The 22,945-nt window shown below is 38.7% G+C and overlaps 1 protein-coding gene across 4 annotated transcripts in view; it reads left to right on the top strand.

The window, feature by feature from the left end:
* Nucleotides 1–836: 836 nt before the first annotated feature.
* The window catches only part of LOC100697845 (protocadherin-15), a 217,328-nt gene continuing 195,219 nt past the window's right edge, over nt 837–22,945 (top strand). For 3 of the 4 annotated variants that reach the window (XM_025897607.1, XM_025897603.1, XM_025897611.1), the window contains exon 1: nt 837–1,728. The gene's annotated coding sequence lies outside the window, so the exon portion shown is untranslated. Of the gene's footprint in view, nt 1,729–21,950; nt 22,210–22,945 lie in introns of all 4 variants that reach the window. The other variant, XM_025897604.1, reaches the window with a different exon arrangement.

Here is a 22,945-nt window from a genome sequence, read left to right as displayed (position 1 = left end):
GATTGTCAGGGGCATTGCATGCTAAAAAATATCTCTTCTTGTTCCTTCTTTTTCAAACATAAAATGAAAAATTTAAAAAAGCACATACACACAAGTCTGTGAAGTCTCATTTAATCTCTTTTATAGAAGCCCAGAGACAATAAAAGGTCAGTGTTAAGGATACTGAACTCATGCTTTGTTGACTCTGGCTGTAATACTTCATTTTTTAGGTGTCTTGTATAAGTATAAATGATAGCTACACTCTTCCTTTCAGTGGCACTATTAAAAGCTACTATTATCATTTTTGAAGTAGGCTCTCCTTTCCACAAACTGCATATTTTAATGAAGGTGATAAATAGAAGTGACCCAGAAGCATTGATATTATGACCTGTGAGAGAAAAATAATAATAGTTAAGGACAGAGTGAAAACAAACAGACCGCTTTGAAATTTGTAGATGCAGCTTTGCATAAAAACTGCCAGCACGTTTTGTAGCTGGGATTTCTGAGATCCCAAGACAGAAGTCGATTTCTGTAGGAGACTAGATCAATTCCAGTTTAGCTTTATGTACAATTTACAACGAAATAAATAAAGAATTTTTTTATAGCTTTTAAATTGTGCCTGAGATGTTTAGGATTAGGGTTGAATTTAAGATTCAGATGCCACAAATGAAAAGAAAACAAAGTGTTGGATGTTTTGTTTATCAGGAGGTAAAAATTTCAGACATAACCATGAAAAATAAATGAAGAAAACAAAGGGGAAATGGAAATCAGAAATTGAGAGTTGGCCTTAAAAACAAGGGGAAGTATTGCCTTTTATCTCGGAAGCTAATTGGGTTAATTGGGAACAGGCGCAAACGGTGAAGCATTAAAGTGAGAGCAAACGGAAGAAAAAGCAGCAGCCCTGCAGTGCAGGATATCCAGCTGGGAGAACTAGTTGTGACAGAAGCATTCTGGGGTGGACAGCTTTAACTATAGTGAGAACGTTTAGTAGGGATGAAGGAAGTTTTCGATTAATTAAATGTTACCGATATGCAGATGCTCTGATTTGATACCTGATGTTAGAATGAATCCAAATGTCAAAACCTGCACCAAACAAAACAAAAACATCATCACTGGTACTATGTCTCAAAATCTTCATCTTGTCAGCTCCAATTACGTGGCCTAAATTTGTTAAAGGGCAGCACATTTGGGAATCCTGGACACTTGGACTCCAACTTTGGGTGGCGCCAGAGCGCAAGAAACGAGGAAATGGGTAAAAACCAACACAACTCATCGGGTAATCTGCCCGGAGAATCGTTTTATGGCTTCGGCCGTCTCCACGTCCCGTTAGGTGATGTGTGGATCTTTTCAGCGGGTGGCAGGACTTGCCACCTGTCAGGAATGGTAAACAGGCTTCGCTGAAGACCGCGCTGACCCTCTCTTCTTTTGCACCGGGAAACGTTCGCGGCTTTTGTTCATGTGCATCTGTGTTCGTGAAAGAAATACGGACAACTTTAACTGACATCGGCGCAAGAGAAAGTGAGCCACACACATAAGTGGCAAGATTATAAGCGGAGCGTCTGCACCCGGAAGCCTCCAACCTCCTTCGCTTTTTTGAAGATTAGTGGGTTGACCACGTCTGAAGGACACTAACAACAGGATTAGGTATTGTGCAGTGTAACCTACTTCTCACCACTCCTGCATCTTGTCCTCTGAAAATTTGCGCAATGACCTTTGGTGCACTTGGAATACAGCGGCTGCGCCCGTGAGGTAAGGGGATCAATTTTGGCCACTTTTGAGTTTTCTTCAGGCTGTTTAGATTCAGTATGTGAAGTTGTACAAGATGTAAAAAAACAAACAAAAAAACCCCCACCCAACAGTTTATGTCTGATCCTCCGTTAGAGCTTGTTACGTGCAGATGCAATCGCATTCGTTTTGAATATTTTTGTCGAAAACAATTAAATTAATGGTGAAGGATTATTACTCATATTGTATGTTGTACAGCTTTACCCAGGCACCATGCACGGCATTTTACAAGCTTATCACGTCAGGTTACTCAAACGCTCTGTATATCCAAAGCTCAAAGCATGAGGCTAAATGTAATTTGCAGAACGTGCGCCCGAGGAGAGGATCAATAGTTAAGGGATTCGTATTTTAGTCTGCATTAGTGCATTCTTGGTATCATTACTAAAGATGCCTCTACCTACTCTGAAGGGAACATCAAAGATTGCGGGGTTATTTCTTCCGAGTACCACTAATGTACGGTACACGTAACACGTGCGAGTTGGATCGTGACATTTTTTCCCCCCAGGAGCTAAAAGGAGGTGTGTTTGGTCTTGGGATCACCATAAAACAAGAAAACGTGCATGTCATGAGTCTGGCTTGTAGAGCTGAAAACCTCTGTATCATCAGACGGGCACTTCTTGAGCTGCAGAGAGTCAATATATACCGTCGTATGAGAGCTTAAATATCGTAATTAATTTACAACTTAATAAAATGGATGCAGCAAAGTGTATTCTTAGGGGCAGTGTATAGGGTTGTGTAGTATGACTGGGACTATTTCTGTATTTAGTCAGAGTACCCTTTGCAAAAACTTAATGCCCAAGTCTGATACATTTCTTTATTTGATTGTGCGAAGGCTTGTTGGTGATTTAGGGATATTCTTCTGGAAGGAATGATTCAGTGAGATAAAAATGTATTGGTAGTGTGTGTGCATAATCCTCCTTACTTTGAATGTCAAGAAAATGATTCTCTTCTCCTCCCTGTGTATTCCAGCTTCTAGTATCTACAGGTATAGATAGTAATGCCCTAGAAGTGTGTAGGGAACACTTTAAAAAATACTGCTGCAGGATATCTTCATTAGTCTGGGGTTTGGCCTGTTCTTTCCAGAGGCGCACATTTGGGAAATGAGAGATGAAGAGTAGCGTGGCTCAGGCCAGCCAGACGCTATTGATATTCTGCCCATGTCCTGCTCCATAGGCAGCCCATTGTCATGGCTCGCTCAGTGGGATAGCATCTGATGATTGAGGTGTATGGAAGAGGGTTGAAAGCTGGTTTGAAAAAGACACTAAATGTCCATTTATTGAAGGTTAAAGGTGTGATCTCACAGTAAAGGCAGACAGTCTATGTATTTCTATCCACTGCACGAGAGTTGCACGGAAATCAGAAAAATAGCTTAGACTATTTTTTTGATTGACAGTTTATCTTGTATAGCATAACATGCACTTGATACTTGTCTTTGTGTATTTACTCGTACTAGTACGCAGGAATTTAATAGTTAAGAGACGTAATTTGATAGATCCAAAAGTCTTTCATTTCCTTTAATTCTGTCTTAGCAGGCCCAAAAATATAAAATAAAAATGTTGAACAAGAGAGCTGCGTGTCAGCTTTGAAATGGTACAACTTCTCATCAGATACAACAATACTATTTGCATGTGGATCATACATGGCCAACCAAGCAGAAAAATGTATCTGTTGTGGGTGCATGAAATTGCAATGCTCTGCAGCTTTCTGTCCAGGCTGGTGAGAGAGAGACAAGTCGTCCACGGCTTTGGGAAATAAAGTAGTAACAGAGCTCAACAAAGCAGCAAGTAATGCCTGCCTGTAGTCAGTGTCAGGTAGAAATGATCAATGCTGTAGTCTTTTTTGGGGGGAGGATTGGGGAAATGAGTACAAACGAACAACCACAGGGGAGTAACAAAGAAATTTATCTGAGGAGATGAACAAATAAGAGTAATTTTTGAAGACTGCCATGGAAGCTGACACACAGAGGTGCAATAGTTTACGAGTTGCTGCAGTAGGAGGACTCCACTCTGAGCACAGCACAGATTCCCCTTTTGATTTTTTTCCCCTTTCGGTTTAGCTGTTGCATCTTTCAGGTTTGTTGCTGAAATGTTAAATTATCTACATGCATACTCACAATAAATATATTTATGTTTATGCTGTGAGACTCAGTGGCCTGAATGTATAGGACTTATATCTGCATATCTATAAAAGTTTAGACTGGTCAAATCTGGAAGAGATTTTTCTGTTCATTTTGAATGGGACCAGGGGGGCTGTAATCTACACATTTAGAATATAATTTTTCATCATCTAAATCTTAAAGTGATGAAAATTCATAGAGACAATTTCATAGCTGCATTAGGTCGTTGTAGGGTTTGACTAACTGTTGTGGCCAGCAGCTGGATTGGAAAGCTGTGTCCAGAACCCCATTGGAGCATGAAGGGAGAAGATGATTGCATATAAGTTATCTCCATGTTGCAGCACCAATAGTTTCCAAATTAATAACCTCATATTCGATATGAATATGAAAAACGCCCTGCACATCTATTCAGTTATTTTCCATGTCATGTTCTTTCACTCCTCTTATCTCAAACACGGGGAACACAGAGACCAGTTCTGTTCTGTTCATGGATTTCTGTCTCTCAGATATGAACGGTTTGTTTGGTAGCAGGTTGGTAGAATAAATTAATTGTAAATGTGTTGTATCTCTTTTTAAAAAATGTTTAACAAACAGACAGTCTGTTAAACAGTATAGTAAAATCTAACCCAGTGCTGAGGGGCGTTTTGATTTCTAAGCTCTAGTGCTTTCACCTTGTAAAATATCTGAATGTATAGAGTACAGTAACTACTCCCAGGAACTGGCCTCATGAGGATAGATGGAAGGTCAGATAAGTATGTTTAGGAATACCAAACTTTTGATTGGAATCACTGAGAATATATTGGTGTTGAAATGAAGTCCGTCCCTTCAAAAATAATGACCTCAGTGCCTTTGAGAAGTGTACTGATCAACAGAGGAATAAGAGTTGTGCTGATTAGCTCCCCAGTCTGATTGTTTGAGTGTAAGCCATGTGGAACTTTTCCTCCATAAGAAACCCTCATCAGTTGTGTCTGTGAGTAATAAGGAACCTGAATAATGGTCTGCTCTCTTTATTGAATTGCCAATTGTACCACCGGTACAAAACTATAATGGCAACTTTGCAGAAGCTAAAACTGAATGTTTATAATGCTGTTGATGTCCCAGCCTGACAGGATGAAAGATGGTTTACTTTCCTATTCACTTGATGCCAGTCTAATTAGCATATTCCACTATTGGTTTAACTTATTAACCTTAGGTTATCTTTAAGCAACATTTCTCATCAGCAGCTACCCTTGGAAGAAACATATAAATAGAAGAAATATATATTTTGTCAGCCTGAGTTTTGAGGGAGGACGTTTGACAGAGGCAGATATGCAAATTATTTTCTTGATTTTTGTGAGGGTGTTTGCAAGTGTCCGTGTGCTTGCTGACTGAAATTCTATTAGCATAAATCAATATTTACCCCAGCTCAAAATAAATGTTTTTGTGAAAAGGCAAATAGACAGGAAGGAAGCAGATTACCGTACAATGGCAAGAGTTTGACTAAACATTTGTTCCAGCATTTGTAGGTGTGGACAGATAATATTGTCACTATGTTTTCATTTCACACTTTAGTAATAGTATTTATCTTTGTCTAATGTTCCCAGTTACAGCAGAAACAGGTTCTAGAAATACATTCTAGTGTCAGTAACATCAAATTTTGCATTTACAACTACAACTTTCTTTTCCACGAAATGCAACCTGCTTGTTTCTCTGGGTTTGGGACCAGCAGGGATTGTACACTAGCTTGTGACACTCTGCATAAAGTTGACTTTGCAATTCATCCCGGTCACAAACCAGGGACCCTTTGTTGTGAGGTGGATGTGCTGTTAACCCCCTACACTGAGGGCAGTTCACTGTGCATGTGGATACTTTGCTTCTTGAGTAACAGATCCCAGGATGGGAGATCACACATCATCCATTCTCATCTTGAACACTGGCACACCACAGGGGTGCTTCCTTAGGCCCATCATCTACTCCATCTGTTTAACCATGATTGTTCCTCTATTCACACTACTAACACCAACATAAAAAATTTGCTGATGATATCAGCATAGCAGGATTGATATTGGATAATGATGAAATGGCCTACCTAGAGGAGGTCAGGCATCTCACAGAGTGGTGCTATGACTAACATGGGCTTAAACACTGAAAAATCCAAGGAAATGACACTAGACTTCAGGAAATTGAAGTACACCAAGTACCCTGCATACATGGGAAGGAAGTAGAGAGCTTTAAGTTGCTGTTCACATGGCAGCTGACCTCATCTGGACCACACACACATCTTCCATCAGGTTGTGAAGGTCCAACAGAGGCTTTACCTCCAGAGGAAATAAAGCACACCCACCGCCCTCATCACCTGCTGACCACCTTCTTTTGCTCACCAGTAGAGAGCCTCTTGACCTACTGCTGCACAGTGTGGTTCAGCAGCTGCACAGGAGATGAGCAACAGCAGATGTCTGGGTTATCAAGTTACAGAGCTGGGCCCAAATGTTCAGTGGGTTCTAGACAACTTTTAGTCATCAGAAATATCTTACTGGAATTTGGACATTCATGTAAACAGGATAGTTTGGAATAACTAGCTCTGTAACTCAAAAAAGAGGAACAGTAACAGAATTACAGTCATTTAAAGAGTGCTTGTAAAATGGGCCTGCTGATGGGGCCCATTGTAAATGTAAAGTAACTAACTGTATGTGGTGCCCCTGGGCACATGCCTACAATGTGGCCAGGACTAAGAAATGACCTGCAACAGGTGGTGAGGGCAGCACAGCATATTATCAGTGTGACTCTACCCTCTCTCATTGATATTCACAATATCTGATACCAAAGGAAAGATTGTTATATTGACCAGACCCACCCTCGACATCACCTATTCTTCTGTCTGTACTATGGGAAGAGATTCAGTTCAATTTCAAAAGCCACAGGTTATTAAAAAACAACAAAAGCACCCCCCGACTATATTTGCCTTTGTCTTTTTCTATTTCCATTTTATATTTATAGTATCACTATTTTGTCTTTTGATGTCAAAAGAGCAGGGGTGTCCAAAAGTCCGGCCCCATTTTTAATTGGCCCTCAATTTTATAAATAGGATAAATAGGATATTGCACTTCTTAGTTTTAACACCAGGGGGAGCTACTGTTGATCAAGGCAGTTGCTCCACCAAAAAGGACAATCACAGAAGAAATTTACCCCAAGTTACTAAACATGGCAGAACCAAAGAAGCGAAAGGTAGAAAGTGAGTGCAGAAAATTTCAGACACGGTGGGAGAGTGAATATTTCTTCAAAGAATTAAAGGGGAAGTGTGTCTGTTTGATCTGCACTGAAACTGTGGCAGTTATGAAAGAGTATAATGTACGACGTCATTATGAAACCAAACAGGCCTATGCATCCTACACTGGTGCTGAGCAAGAGCAGAAATTAAAGCAAAGGGTAGCTCTCCTGCGGGGTCAGCAACAGTATTTTTTTCGTGCTGAAATTGTCCAGGAAAAGGCTCCAATAGCAGCTATGAGGTCACCCAACTCATCGCAAGACATGGCAAGCCTTTTTCAGACCTCAACCTCATAAAACGCTGCCTCGTTAAAGTCACCGAAATAATGTGCCCGGAAAAAGTGCAGGACTTCAACAACGTCAGCATGTCCAGAAGTACAGTTGTGCGACGCACTGAAGACTCGTCAGCCAACATTAAACTGCAACTGTCTGATAAAGCTGTGCTTTTGATTTTTACTCCATCGCATGCGATCCCAGCACTGATGCCACAGACACCGCACAGCTGCTAATTTTTTTTGCGGGGAGTGGACGAGAGCACGAGCGCTTTAGGTGAGTAAAAAATATATTCCACAGTACACGTGTGTTAATATGCATGCATGTGCAGGTACACATGCTTCAAATATCAATAATGCGCATCAATTCTGTCACTACCCTGCTTTTGCGCACCACTTTCTTATATGCGTTTTTCTTGTTAACACACAGAGTACACACCGCTGTGCACAGCGCACGCACGCAAAGTCAGCTGATCTCATCTGATGCAGATTTGCTCCTTGGTCAAGTGACATTTGTCCGGATTTTTGGCACGAGTGGCGCATGATCAGCACCGCGGCTGGATGGCTCGATTTACATACCCAGCGCAGCTGATACTCACCAGAATAATTTACTAAAATTATATGCACTCCTGTTATTAAGTCCAGTTCAGTCTGTTAATGTTGATAACCGTTTCAAACGAACGTTAATAGGTGTGTTGCTAAGCCTAAGAACTTAAATAACAAGCTTGAAATGTACCCGTCCCATTTTCCCCTTTATTGTTTTTTCTCTGTGCTGTAAATCTTCTGTCCAAGAAGAAATCTGCTGCTGTTCTGAGAATGAGCTACCAAAGCTTTTTCTGAATAAATCAACAAAGATCCATTTATGGAAAGCTGTGATGAAGGCCGTTTTGTCTTTAATTATATTCAACAATATAACACATTTGACCACTTTTAAGTGATTTTTCTAACTTTAATACACTACAGTTAAGGTTATATACCTAATTTCTAGTAAGTGGCCCACCCCCTCCTATATTTTTATGTATGTGGCCCTCAGTGAAAAAAGTTTGGACACCCCTGCAAAAGAGCTTTCGAGCTGCTAAATGGTTGTTGTTGTTGTTGTTGTTTTTTTTTTGGTTTTTTTTGTTTTTGTTTTGTGAAGAATTAAAATAGCTCTTTATTATCATCTATTCTATACTATGTAAACACATAATGTTGTCACTAACAAGGCGGTCGCAATGGTTCAAATCACAGTGGAAAAACGGCTAATGTAATTGACATGATAAAAATACTCACTTTGGTCAATTTTTTAACTTCTTTTTAAAGACCTGCCCATTTAGGTGCAAAGTGGCAACATCCATAAATAGAAAATTACTGTACTTTAACATCATACTATGAAGTACAGTCATTATGGCAAATGGGGACTCTCTAGCGTGTCCTAATGAGGAACATACTTGGCTCTTCGCTACTTGTTTCTGTATCTGTCTTTGTGTGGTTTGTTGCCAGGGTTACATGACTTTTGGTGAAAAGCCAATAAAACAACTGGTATAGTGGTATAGTTTTGATGCTCACATGCCTGTTGTTGGCACTTTCAGCAGTGGACAGGGGTCAGCATGGGCAACCTCACTGATCTGACACTATGAAGTGTAATACTCATGAAACTGTGATGCACTCTGTATTTCTACACCATTTTATCAGAACCAGCACTAACAGCCTTTGCTCCCCTTGTGTATCAGTGACCACTCATGATCCTGTCACTGGTTCACCACCGTTCCTTCCTTGGACTACTTTGATAGATACCACTGCAAACCAGGAACACCCCACAAGAGCTGCAGTTTTGAGATCTCTCACCCAGTCATCCAGCCATCACAAACTGGCCCTTGTCAGACTCGCACAAATCCTTGTGCTTACCTGTTTACTCATTCTAACACAGCAACAAAATGTTCCTTTGCTCCCTAAATATATCCCACCCACTAACAGGTGTCACAATGAGGAGATAATAAGTGTTATAAGTATGCGATTGTGGCTCAAGAGTTGGGAGTTCGCCTTGTAATCGGAAGGTTACCGGTTCGAGCCCCGGCTCGGACAGTCTCAGTTGTTGTGTCCTTGGGCAAGACACTTCACCCGTTGCCTACTGGTGGTGGTCAGAGGGCCCGGTGGCGCCAGTGTCCGGCAGCCTCGCCTCTGTCAGTGCGCCCCAGGGTGGCTGTGGCTACAATGTAGCTTGCCATCACCAGTGTGTGAATGTGTGCGTGAATGGGTGAATGACTGGGTATGTAAAGCGCTTTGGGGTCCTTAGGGACCAAAAAGGCGCTATATAAATACAGACCATTTACCATTTTTTTTTTATTTACTTCACCTGTCAGTGGTCATAATTTTATGCCTGATCAGTGTATATACAGTCTTTCTTTCAGAATATACACAATTTGAAACATCTAGGCTGGAAATGTCCAACATATATGCGCGCGCGCGCACACACACACACACACACACACACACACACACACACACACACACACACACCATGCTAAAGCCAGTTAAGTATTTTATGCCTTTTTGAACACACAGATGCATAGATATCTTTTCTTGAATGTCTATTTCAGGTCTGTAAATGCATGTAATTCCATCGAATGAAGGTTTAATCACAGGTTATGGGAGCATGGTATAAATTAGAGACTAATATACTTCAATTTAAAATATTCTCACCAGTCTAAATGAACAGTTTGCTAAAAATACCCTTACACTTATAGCATTTAAGCAGCAGATCGTGTTAAATATCACCAACCTCTTCACATAAGCTCAGCTGCTTAATTTAAATTTATTCTCTTCTCAGTCCAGTTGAATAATTGTCAGTCAGTAATGTTTTATTTATGTGTTGAAATGAAAAAATACTCATACATTACACTTTCCATTGGTTTATAATAGTATTTGGTTTATAAAAAATGGCTAAAAATCCCCCAAAATGATTATTTAATTTTTTAGGATTTCAAATAGTTGCATGTAAACTGCAGTATATTCTGAAGACCAAATCTACAGTTATTTCAGAGAAAGACATTGGTAACTTATTCAAAAGCAATGAAGCAAAAATGTGCACTGTACTATTTGAGTGGCTTAAAATTCAGTGCTTTGTTTGCATTCAGTAGCATCTTGCAGGAAAAATGAGTAATGCCACTCTGTAAACTCGAGTACTGCTGGGCACAGAGGAAAATCCTCTTTGCTGTTGAGGCAAGCATCTATTTATATTTTATTCCGAGTTGTCAACATCAGTTATATCTGATTATAGCCCCGTCTTTTAATTTGACTGTTTATAAGGTCGCCCCAGATGAGACAATTATGAAAACCTTGTCTGCATACAAAGCATTCAGTTAAGCTCACAGCAGAGCAAAAAAGGCCACTGATTCTTCTGAAGTTCTTGAATAGCTTATGAAAAAGTAATGCAGCACCCAAGTAAATTCCTCAAGGAGAATGATGGCAAAGCAGTAACCTTTAAATGTTGTTTAAATGTGCTTAAGTGCACATATTGTTGGTGAAAGTCAAAGATCATGAGGCAGATTGGTGATAGATTAGTGGCTTCTGACCTGAGATGTCTGCTTTATTTATATAGCAAAAGCATGAGTGAAATGAACAGCAGAGCAGTGCCATTAGGAGCATTTTTTTTTTAACAAGAAGACAATCATACTGTCTTCTAAAAGCAGTGAGAATCCATTCAGTGTTTCTGTGGACAAGAATGAAATGGTCTGATATTTTTCTTCTTGCCAAGTGAGTGAGTGGTTTTCTGTTTTGAAGACACATTTAGTAAGATTCACAAGAGTCGAAACTACTCAGAGAATATTTGTGTGTACTGAAATCTTAGACGTTTTGCATCAACATCAGTTGATTTCGAAAGTTATAGGATATATAGCAGTTAAAGGAAAGAAACAGACAGTGTAGCTTTAGTTTAGGATTAGTTTGTGAATATATATGTATAAATGTGGGCGCTTTTGTTAACTTTTTTCTTTTTATTGAAAGGTTAGTTCAAGCATGCTATGTTGTGCACACTCAGTGTTTACTCATTCAGCATTACAAAAATAACTCCTTGAGGTCTCTGACCTATGACTATAAAACAATGAGCCTGGAACACACATTAAATATTGAATCTGGAATAAATATTGAAGTGGTTGTTAATGTGAAAACAAAATGCATACAGTAGTTTAAAGTAATTCTTGAGTTACATATGTGGGGCGTACAGTCTTCCACAGTGGTAGATTGAGCATGTCACTTACTAGCTGACAAAGAGGTGAAAATAGTTCAATCAGTTGATTTTAGTACATTAATGTGCATTGCAATGCAGAGTTACTAGCAAAGTTTATAAAAGTCCGAAGCTGTAATACAATACCCCTGTGAGGGAGTTATGTGACGGTCAAATTAAATTCATAGCCCTTAAATATAAATCCTCACACAAATAAAGTCAGACAAAGTACTAAAAGAGAAAACATGAACAACGCAAGAACTAAAGCTTCAGCATTTACAGGTAATGTTAAGGTCTCTTCCGCTGGAGGTCTGAACACTTTTTGATGTTGTATGCCATTAATGAAGGCGGAGCAGTAAATGATGCATTTCCACCTCCCTCCTTTTATGTGTGCCTTGAATTTGTGTAAAAGGAGCGGGAGAGAAAAAGGAGGAAGTTGGGTAAAGTAAGAGGAGTGAAAGGAAACCCAGCCAGAAAATGATGCTTGAGTGGGGAGGAAAAGTTGCACTGACCAAGAACCAGCTTTGACTGTATACATGACAGACGTAGATGGTATCCTTCTTCTTTTGGCTGCCTACTTTAGGGGTGGCCACGGCAGATCATCTCTCTCCATCTCACCCTATACCTAGCGTGTCATCCTTCACTGCATCCCTGATCCCTTTCAATTGTCTTCCTCTTTTCCTCCTGCCTGGCAACTCCATCGTCAATATCTTTTGTCCAAGGTATCCACTCTTCCTCCGCTGCATATGTTCAAACCATCTCAGCCTCACCTCTCTAAATGTCTCCAAGCTATTCAATCTGAGCTGTCCTTCTGACATAATCATTTCTAATCCTGTCCCTCACTCCCAGAGAAAGTCTTAACATCTTCAACTCTGTCACCTCCAGCACTACCTTTACATATCACATTTACATGTCACATACAGATGTGGTGATGCACATTAATGTGTATTTTCTTTTGTAGATTTTCTCAAAATTATTTTAAGTTACCAAATGTGTTTAAAATGAAAAGATGTATCATAAAAGGAACATTTTGTATAACAGAAATTTTTACGAGGCACATCTCATTAAGCTGGGGAAAAAGGTGTAAAAGTCAAACTTGTGTCACAATTTGATTACCAAAACAATGTTGTTTTTTTTCTGTTTTTGTTTGTTTGTGTGTTGTTGGTTTGTGTGATTGACAACTTAAATTGAAGTACAAATATTCATACAGTAACAATGCCACATATTCAGATGAGAGTACCAGCTGTCAGACCTTTCTTGACAAAAGTAAAAGTTTACTTTCATTGCTTTGGTGCTGTATGTAAATATTGTCTTAAGCTGTCTCAAAAGATAATCTTGCTAGAGGGCCTCAGTCTATTTCTCTGCATGAAAACAATATCCAGCTGTTAGCTGCATGCAGAAAAGGGCTTGTTAGCGCATCGCTTTTTTCTCAAATTTCACCTAAACAAGCCTTTAAAAGTTGTTTTGTTTTGTTTTTTTAATATGTAACAAAAAGCAATTAAAAACTTGGACTAGAAAATTTAGAATTTTGTTTTTAAACACAAATTCTAAGTTAATACTGCTATTAAGACAACTAATGTCTTTATATCTAACATCTAACACCTTTGTCCACCTGAGTACTGTGTGGGAGTTTGATAGAGTAAACAATTTGAGCAAAAAAAGTACATGGATTATAGTTGGGGGGGGTAGTTTAAATTTTCAATAAAATGAAGTAGAGCTTGACTTGATTGAAACCAATGTGGGACTTAACTCAATGTGTGTTTAAAAAAATAATATTTGCCCTGCAATAAGCACTCTTTAAAGATGTTGTCATTTTGATAAACTTAACTGTTGACTTTCTCCTGATTTGCTCTGATGTCATGGTCAGAGACTCATAAGGTCGCAGTGCTGTATTTTTATTTTTTTAATCAGTTGCTTTCCCATTGGTACAGTCCCAAGGCATGATAGGATGACTCGCATCAGTGCATTCAGGTGTCTCTGCCCCCGTAGTCTAATGATGGATATGTGAAGATCACATTAGGTTTTTGGCAGTACCAAAGTGAAAATTAATTTTGGTGATAAATGGTCGACAAATATAGTGATCAGTTTTCAAATCTGTCTTCTATTAGCTGCTCTTCCAACAGTATTTAAAAAAAGAAGAGGAAACCTGGCAGTATGTTAGCATTAAAAGACAAACTTGACCACTGGGGCTATAGCCTTCATCAGGATCATCAAGAACTATATTGCAGACAGAAAACCCAGCTGGCCTTATATCACATGACCATATGTCCAGCACATCCTTGCTGGTGCCCCATTGGTGGATAAATATACTGGATATAATTTTTATTGTTTATTTTATTTACTTTGTTTTTTCTGTGTAATCACACACTTGAGTGGATTGGTGAACAGGTGTACTGGACCTGTATGATTGGTTGTTTTACATTTTCTCATTAGGATTTATTTTATTAACTCAGATATTTATGGTATTTACAATCCTCTCTGCAATCCAGTTCTTGATGACCTTGATGAAGGCTACGGGTTGAAACACATTAGTCAAGTTATAAATCTGTTCTTTATACTACACATGTTGCTGGAGCTTTGTCTTTTTTAGACCATTGTTTTCCTCCATGCACCTTTGGACGTAGGTCAAGTTGTGCCAAAAAACTCAGTTTTATTTTCAGTATATTGGCATCAAGCATAAAAACACTTACTTTCTTCATAACCACCTGCATAGCTTCTTTTGATGGCATTTGGTAGTATTTTATATAACACTCTGCACTCCTTCGGTGGAGAATCTTTGTTGCACTGAGAGAATGTTGTTTGGAAAAGAATTGGTGAAAATGTGCTGCTTCCAGACAATTTTTAAACTGAAACTCTCAACAGAACCTGCTCTGGATGAGGTTTGGTGTTGAGAATAATTTATTGTAATGAATCAGGTAAAAAGAGAGCCACAGTATTTTTCATGACATTGAAAGTCTGTCTTCAGGCTCAGCACATCTTGTTAATTAATCAATTAATGTCTCTTTGTAGTAAAGTGCTCTAGACTAGAAATAGCCAAAACTCAAAATATTGTGGTGGGACACTAAAAACAGAATTTCCAGTTTTATTATCTTGTTGTCAAATATATAGATTACTTGAAAAATGTGGCTGGCGAGAGAGAGCGAGAGAGAGAGAGAGAATTCTGCTATTAAAGTTGAAAATGGTTCCATATGAAAACCAAATAAGATTTTGAAATCCAAAATAATCTGTTTTAAGCAGGAATAGATAACAAGTTAATGTTTCACCTAATTGTAGGGTGACTTCCTCTCTCTTGTGCTCATGTTTATTAGAATTATTAGAAACCATAGGACAGTCTTGCCAGGCGAGACGTGATGGCCCTGCTTGTCAAGTAGGATGGACTTTTTTACATTTTAGTGTATGAAAGAGTTTATAGTACAGTTCTTGTAGACTGCAGACAATATGATTATTGTAGTGTATAATGAAAATGTAATTCCTCAGTTGAATTGTTAAAAATGTTTTAATATCTGTAATGATGTGAAGCCATCACAGCCTAACAGTTCAATAACATATTATACAGGATTATCCACTTTCTTTCTTCTCATCATGTATTTTGACCTATTATTATGTATTGAATTAACTTTTTGTAGTTCTTAAAGCAGCAGGTGCATCAGTACTTTCTTGAAGAGGAAAGTACGCAGGCACGCATTTAGTGCCACATTAGTAATGGCTGTAAAGAGAGAAATTGAAGGAAACAGTCTAATAATATTTTGGCCTTCAAATGCCAGCTAAGGCCTCGCTTTTTAGAATGAAACGGCACTTCATCTTGTGCTTCACACTCTTCACACCTGCTGGGAGTCACTTGACTTCAGCTGTATATGGCATATCTGTCATGCTTCCGTCTTCAGTTGCACTAGCTGTCTCTGTTCAAAAATGATTTACAGATGTTATGGCTTAAAGTAGTTACTAGAATCAGTGAAGATTAAGGAGTCTAGAAGTCGAAGTTAAATTGAACCTTTTCAATATGTCTCTAAGATTCCTTGAGCTTTTCTTTGTGGAGTGTTTTTAGGGAAGTGAGGGAGTCATGCGTAATCAAGCCAATCAATTAGAGGCACCTTCACCTAATTAACCTCTCTTTCTGTAACAGTAGATGCTTGTTGTAAAGCCTGTAGACTCAAATGCTAAAGTTCGTGTCAAGCTACTGAATAATGAGGGTCCAGTACAGGCCTTTCAACTTGAAAAGGCTAACATACTGTACACGAAGACAGCTCCTGAATAGAAACATAAAATTAGTTACTTATTCCCACAAGCAAAAGACTCATGTCTGCAGGAATTTTGAGATTTCTGGTAACAAATTGACCGTCAGCACCTTGAAAAGGGCATGATACTGTATATAGAAACATCTGCTGAAAAAGAGTTTAGATACTTATTCCCAAGAGAGGAACTATTCTGTCTGAAGTATTGTTGTGGAATTTCCAACAGATAATGGAGCAGAGGGAGCATATAGCAGCCTTGCTGCTGTTTACAGAATTTTCTGACTGACTTGCAGTGATGTGACCATCTTAGTCGATGGACTGCAGTTTTCTGACAGGTGGGGTCCAGCTGTGTAGCCTCATTTCAGTTGAGTTCAATTCAGTTTTTATTTGTATAGCCAATATCACACTTTGAGATTCAAAGAGCTTCACATTAATATATTAAGAATACATTCAAAAAGATTGGGGGACAGACTTAAATAAACAGGCAACCCACCAGAAATATGCATATATGTATACACACATGCACAGACATATAAATAATCAGAGAAATAAAAATTAATCATACCTAAAATAAACGACAGATCCTAAAAAAATGACTTGTTTTTAAATTTTAACAAAGTTTGCAGTAATTTCTTTTGTAATATCAGTTAAAGACTAGAGAATTCACTACAACATGGCCACCTAGAGAAACTCATAGCTGTGTATGCAGCTGCATAACAATGATAATGAATATTATGCTGTTTGATTGACCAAGTGTCTCTTTAGCCATAGTCTGGACCTCTCCTTACTGCATACTAATTATCTTACATTTGGGTTTTCCCCATAACTGCTAATCATAGTTAATATCGCAGAATTGTAATCTTAACATTTAAGAATGCAATAAAAATGAAGAGCGAACTATCTGAGAATACCAGGCTATGTCAACCTAAGGGGAAGATTTGTTTTCAACCTGTAATTGTCATTCCAAGGCATGCTGCAAGGTTTCCTCTTGGCACAATCTGTTTGAACTTTTAAGCTGCACTGTACAAGGCAAAGGAAGACTTAAAAAAAAATTAAAAAAATACTGTACCTCATTATATTTTTCTCTCTTAGTGATAACTGCTGTGGTCCCTAGTCCATGCTGCTTTCTTCTTATTTTGACATTTTAGATCAAATATTTCATTAATCCGGCCTAGCAAGGAGCTGAGAACACTGTTTGAACATGACAGGCTTAAGGGAATGAGGAAGGATGGGCCTTTAATGAAGAGGATAAGGTTTTAGCTTGGGAAAATGAACACCAGCAAAGAGTGGGAATTACTTCTCTGTCACTTTGAAGTTAATGTGAGAACCTCAATTAAATTGAAAAAAAGTCCCTTTTTTTTTTTTCCTGCACGTTGCTCTGCTTAGCAGAAATCCTTAACCTTTTTGCGTAAAGACTCCTCTCCTATGCCTTTGACGTCAGTGCTTATGTATCTTGTTTCACACTTGACAAGATGAGGAATTCTGTGTTTTTTACTCCATGTGGGATATGACACTCTTGGTTGACAGCAGCATGTAAATGCTCATGGTCAAGGCACATTACCTCACCAGTGAGTGGTAGTACATTCAGTAGGGAAAATGACTTTTTGGTTCAGTGAAATAAGTGAATTTTTTTTTTTCTGTGTATGAGGATAAACACTTTTCCTACCATTGGGGATTGGAAATACAGCTGGCGAGAACAGTCAGTTTCTGTCACTCCACAAAAGGCACATACACAAAAATGAAAAGTAGGATCTTATTTGCATAAAATGTGTACCCCGCTGTAATCAAATCTGAACTCCTGCGTTGGTAAAAGTTTACAACACATGACACACAAGCTTTTTCAAGGACCACATTATTTGGCTTAGAGACGACACTATGTACCAGCAGCATATATATAACCAACAATATGCGCCCACATTCAAGTGACTAAGATGAATACATATCTTTCGATGCCGCTGTGTACTGATAATAAGAGAGAATCTTGTTAAACAAAAGCTGTGTTTCAGTCCCAATTACCTAAACTTGTAGCGCTCATGCTAAGACTGAAAACAGATTCACTCGGAAATGTTAGTTATATTGTGCTTATAATTGAATGAGGGAGTGAGAGAGAGAGAGAGAGAGAGGAAGAGAGGGAATTAAAGTACTTGAGATTAATTTTATTAGATCAAATTATAATTTAATCATGCAAGAAAATATACTGCAAGTTAGAAAACTGATACCTTTTTTGTATATAAGGTCTCAGGTCTGCACATATAAAATACGCTATAGCAAATCAACATTTTTTTTTTTTCTGTGGGGATTGGTTTCAGTTAAATCTTTAAGGAGTTTAATCACATTATATGTTTTGACATCTTGTCCCGTAATTGTATGGCTGGTTCTCTGTATCTGCCCTTCATACCAGCTCCAGCATTTCTTCAGAGGTACTTTGCATATGAAGGCTTTTTAGCAGGATGTTGCATAAAGCAGCCCCAGTACATGAATTCATTTCAACAAGTTGAAAGAAGTTTCAGATCTCACCTTTGTGGGAAATTCTGATGTAGATGATTAGGTATGAGTTTCACACTGAGTGCTAATATTTCAAGGGTTTTTGTGAGGGTCCTGCAAAATATGATGATCTGCTGAATCCTTTCATTTTTATTTACTTATTTATTTATTTAGCTAGCTAGCTGTAGTTTGTTTTATGTTGAAACAACAGTGCTTGATGGAATTAAAAAGCTATGGACAAAAATGAGATAAGGATGCAGAGGTGGGGAAATCTCCCCCAGTACTTCCTGGCAAATAACTCAAAGATTATAATATAATATAGTAATGATTCCCACCAAAATGTACCATCCTGTTCTTGTACACTTCAGATTTCAAGTGCAACACAAGGACAGTAGTACAGGGTGGTTTTGTGGACTGGTGCCATCTACAGGCCCACCATCAGGAAATAAAAGGAGATCCAGGATTCCCACTGCTGTTACAATGTTGGAAAGCAAAGTGGATCAGAAACTGTGCAGTTGTCTACATTAAGGTCTGGAATCTGTTCTTTCCTGAAAGGATTCAGGTCCAGCGTGTGTGGCATTATTTGTTTTACATGTATTATGAATCTGTGGTGGCCAGTGCTATCCCCCCCCCCGTGCTGGGACAAAAAGCCTGGGGGTTTGATGACACCAGAAATGCTCAAACATATTCAGAAGGCTGTCTGAGTCAGTCCTGGAGGTGAATCTGGGCAATTTGCATGCAGTAGTAGAGAGAAAGATGTTGTCAAAACTCTTCTCCATCATGGATAATGCCTCCCACACTCATAACATACTTCTTGCTAGCCAGAGGAGCACTCAACCGAAGACTAATAATTATTAAATGCTCCATTGAACATCACAGGATGTGTTTAATTCCTGTGGTCATCCAGTAAAAACATCTCCTTCTGCCACATTTTTTTTTTTTTTACCAACTGTTACAAAATAACTTTCAGAGAAATTAAACTTCTGTAACTATTAAAAGTTACATGGCATTTATGACTCAATGTAAGAGGGGATGTAGGGACTCTTCCAAGCCAGCTGGGGACGTTGATGTTGTTTGGACTGGTATACATAAATTACTGTATAGAGCTAAATTAAAAATAATTGTGTTTTACTCTGAGGAAGAAATTCATTTAGATAACCCCAATTCATCAGATGACCCCAAAACTGTGGCCAGAATGTGCTCCTGTCTAAACTTTTGGTCCATGTGCCTTGCTTATGAATTCTAACAACTCTGGCAAAAGCCAATGCTTGAGTGCTGTTTATACACCATAATTGTCATTTGCATCCAAAACCTGGCTGCCACTATTCTCATAACACCCCCAACAGGGGCCCCTTTACAAATATTTCCTCAAGTTTGACAGTGCATTCATTCAGCGGGGAGGCCATGGGGAGCAAATGGATCCGTAACCTTGCATCCCATCGTGAAGGTTATCACTTTCCGAGCAGTCTCAGAATGTCTGCAGGTGTGATGACAATTTCACGACCAATTACTCTCCTTCTCACTCGTCGTTGCTTGACAATGTTGCCCTCCGTAATGTTAAGAATTTCACTCCTGTTAGAGCTGAACTTTGCTACCTTATCCTTATTACTTTAAATCAAACTAAACTGACCCAAAGGTACAGTCTAATAAAATGCCATTGAACAATTCCATGTCTGGATCTGGTAGTGAATGTTTCTGACATAGAGTATTATTGATGACTGCTGGTTTTGTGGTGTATATTTAGAAGGAAATTGCCAGACAAGGTCCATGCTGATGGATGTGGTGGAAAAATAGAGTTTCTGGAGCTGGTACAGTCCTCGTGCTCTGAGACTGTCAACCTGCCAGCACTCAGCTGAAACCTCAAGTGATTGCATACAGACTTTATCACACAAGCGCCATACAAGCACCACACATGCTGGTGGAAATTGCATGGTTTGCATTAAACCAGTCTGATTTAGTCTCTATCAGCTAATCCCACAGTTGTTGAGGAAGAAAGCTCACAAATGTATTCCACTTGCCTTTGAAAATTATTTGACTAAGTATTAATAAAAAACTATTTTACTTAATAATGTCCCAAATAACATAAAAACACTTTCGTGCTTGTATTCCTCTGAGGGATGACAATGAACACACAAAAAAGCAACATGTGAGAGTGGCATTTAAGAAAGCACCACTTTGCACTTGTAAGGCTCTCAGCATAACGATTTTCTCACTGCTGGAGGACTCACTGAAGGATTTCTGAAAGTGAAATGAGGGCCAGATTTTTTTTTATTTATTTATTTTATTATTGGCACTCAGCGGGATTGTAGAGTAGCCATACACCTTGTGATCTAAGCAAATTGGCTGTAAAATGTAGAGTACTGCTGATGTCCAATTTTAATTGAAGCCCTCATCTCATCTCATTTTTGTTTTTTTTCTACATTACTAAATAGAGCATGACAAAATACCGAAATTAAAAAAGACAATCATAGATCATGCCAGTCTTTTTGTGAGAGAGACAACACAAACCCTTTCAATCACATTCTCTGCTCCTGTCAGCCTTCTTTGGGGTTGCTGTAGGCTGCAAGTCCATTAAATATACAATATAAATTATTTGTATCCGACACAGTCTATTCTGTGCCTGTGTGCCCTCAAATGTGTTCCCATTTAGCAGCCTTTGTTTCTTACCTTACTGCTGAGTATGATAGGTTATACGACTAAATTGGACATGTCACCCTGCCTTATAGATGTTTTCCTCTGTGACCTTAAGTTCATACAGTAGAACACAGAACAAGAGAAATTGCTGTGGTCTATTTATGTTTATGGTTTTCTTGTAATCGATTTTAATTTGCAGAACCTGGAGAAAATCTGGACTACCTTTGAAAAGGCCACCAGTACCTCAACAATCAATGACCAGCATTCCTGTTTTTCTTTTTTTCCCTTTTTGTTTTTGTTTTTTAAGAAAAGAAAAAGGAAAAGGAGAAAAAAAAAAAAAGCTCCATGTAAGACATTTTCAGGAAAATCTTGTGAGTTTTACAGAATGAAGTCCTCAGCAAACACTGACCTGAAGTTATACCAATTCTACATGCGCACCTAATTGCTGTCTTTGTTTATTTTGGTAGCCGGTCAGTCTGAGGTCATGTTTTGGCAAGAACCCACTGAGTAAAGTCCGAAAATAGGGACACCAGCACAAAGACTTCTCGGACTACTTTGAAATGGAGTATTAGGCCTTTTCGGCACAGCCATGGTCTTTCATTTCCTGCAAATTCAGGTCAACGATAATTGCTGCTAATATAATCACTGTCCAGTAAGTGATAATCTTGGTGTTCTGGTTATTCAAAGATCCTTATTATACATTTTAAATGGGCCCATGTTAAATTCAAATGACCATTCATCTCTTCGTGAAAGAGACAGTGCACTCGAATAATTAAATTATGCCCAATGTAAGGTGATGCTTATAGTAATTATTGTAGCTGTCATGGTAATATCGTCACCAGGTGATCTCATTGAAATTTTAAGGACATAATAGCTAGTTGTTTCAAAACCACAGCTCATTCTGATGGTACAATTATTTACTGCCATGTTAAGGTTTGTTTGCTCTGAGTAAAAGGGGGGAAAACTATCAGATTTTACAACTTTTTTTTTTTTTTTTCAAGCCAGGAAGCAAACTGGAAGAAAATCTTCTCCCTTAGAAACAAGGCCATGGAAATAACTCTGTGAATACCATGAAAGAATTGTTATGTTCTGGCTCCTATATGGTGAAGATGATTGTATCTGCTCAAAACAATGCTTGCTTGCTCAGCAACAATGAGAGACTTGAAAGACCGCTCAACAAAATTAAAGTGGATGATGACAGTATTCGTTCTTTGGATGAGAAAAAGCCCTCCGTAACATCTGGTCAAGAACACTTTTGAGGTAAGAGTATTATTGTCAAAGTCTGCAATCAAGAGTCATCTTCATGAATGGAAAAACAGAGGGGTCACAACAAGGTGCAAACCACTGGTTACATTCAAGAGGTGAAGCTTGTACCAGAATGATGCTAAGGGAAAAGTATGGAGACGTAGGCAATTGGCTCCTGATCAAAAGCATTCGGATCATGAGTTGTCAAACATGGTGGAGGCATGAGTGGCTGCCTGTGGAACTGTCACTAGTGTTTATGGATGATATGAGTGCTAATGGATGAACTCTGAAGCATACAGGGCTATACTCTGTGCTCAGCTTCAGCTGCAAAACTGATCAAACAGACGTTCACAGTGCAAATGAATACAAGCAACCCAAGAGTTTCTCAGTGCAAAGAAATTGGATACAAAAATAGCCACCTAATCTAAGCCCAGTAGAGAATGCTTTTTAGTTACTAAAGACAAAATGGATCCAGAGGGACCCTCAAGCAAGAAGATACTAAACATGGCTGAAGTAAAGGCCTGATAGACCATCTCAAGTGAGGAAATGTGGCATATGGTGATGTCCATGGGTTCGGGCAGTCATTGACTTGAAGTCTAAACTTCAATCACATCTTGATTGTTTAAAATTTAGTGTGGTGTAAGGAGGCAAAATTACAGAAACATACCACTGACTGTGGACAGGCAGTCTTGTAACTTGGTGTTTGCATGTAACATTGCTGTTTGTAGTTAAAGCTTTTCAGCATAAGAAA

This window comes from Oreochromis niloticus, linkage group LG13, assembly GCF_001858045.2.
Source record: "Oreochromis niloticus isolate F11D_XX linkage group LG13, O_niloticus_UMD_NMBU, whole genome shotgun sequence".
Classification (NCBI taxonomy): Eukaryota; Metazoa; Chordata; class Actinopteri; order Cichliformes; family Cichlidae; genus Oreochromis; species Oreochromis niloticus.
The sequence above is the reverse complement of the archived record's forward strand: the minus strand, read 5'-3'. Positions and strand labels throughout refer to the sequence as shown.